A 1,327-nucleotide genomic window follows, 5' to 3' on the forward strand; every position below is an offset into this window, starting at 1 on the left:
CCCACCCCCAGCACCCCCGTCACCGCCGGCGTCCTGGAGGACGCCGCCCGCCGCCGCCGCCGCAGCAGCAGCAGCAGCAGCAGTGGGTGCACCCCAGGGCGGGGTGCACGGCGAGGGGCGCGGCAGGTTGGGCCTGAAGACAGGCGAAAGAAAGGGTGTGTGGGGCCACTCCGCCGTGCGCTGGCCGAGTCGCTGTCCGACGTTACCCCACCCTGCACCAGGTGGCTGATTCACGCCACGCACTTTCGTACAGTTATGCTGTACCGCATGCACTGGTGCGGGCGGAATTGCCTCTATCGTCGTTGCCCACGGCTCCTTGTGCCCCCGTGCGAGTAGGCAAGCCGCCCGCACCCGTGCATGCGGTACGGTATAAATTCAAAAGTGCGTGGCGAGAAACAGCCACCTGGTACATCACCCTCCTGGCGCCCGAGAACCCCGGCCACGACGACACCGCTCGCCGGCTTGGCCAGCGGCAAGGTGATCGCCGTGACCCGCTGCGCGCTGCCCGGGCCGGGAGCTCTTTAAGGACGCCGCCCGCCGCCGCAGCAGCAGCAGCAGTGGGTGCACCCGAGGGCGGGGTGCACGGCGAGGGGCGTGGCGAGGTGGGCCTGAAGACAGGCGAAAGAAAAGGGGTGAGTGGGATGGAAACGATGGAAACACGTTGGGGGATGGGGGGGGGGAGTTCCCCACCCCCCTTCGAACGCTATGAGGAGAATGCGGAAGAGAAGAGGGGGGGGGGGCAGCACAGCAGGCAAGCAGGCGCGTGCGCTGCAGTGTAGGCTCGGCCGGCCGGCTCGGCTCGGAGGCCGGCCTCGAGCGCTCAGACTGTCCTGGTATTATTCAATTTTGAACAGCTGAACGTGTCCACGGCCTCCTCCAGCTGCGTGATGTTCTGTAGCCAGGTGTCCACCAGCCGCTGGTAGCGCTGCTGCGCCTCGCCGGCCTGGGACTCCCCAGCGCCGGCCAGGGCGCCGGCCTTCTCCGTCAGCGCCTCCACCACGCGCTTGTGCGATAGCACCTCCTGGAGTTACGTCTGTAAGAAAGCAAGCTACACGTTCATGAGACAACTAACTATCTACAAATAGTCTCACAATGACCTGAATTTGACGGTTTCCCGCAAAACATTTGGGCAATTCAAAAATGCTATCGCCACTAGCCTTGTTCTTGAGTAGCTTGCGGCGCGCACCTCGGGGATGGGACGCGCGTACTGCGGGTGGCCTATTGCGGAGGCTCACAGGCGTTGGCACTGCAAGGCTAGGGCCGTGGCACTAGATAAAGGAGGAGGAGATTCACAGCCCTGTGGGCCAGCATAGGCGACCCGTGTCCC

This window comes from Frankliniella occidentalis, unplaced genomic scaffold (genome assembly GCF_000697945.3).
Source record: "Frankliniella occidentalis isolate FOCC.00 unplaced genomic scaffold, Focc_3.1 Scaffold68, whole genome shotgun sequence".
In the NCBI taxonomy this organism is placed as follows: Eukaryota; Metazoa; Arthropoda; class Insecta; order Thysanoptera; family Thripidae; genus Frankliniella; species Frankliniella occidentalis.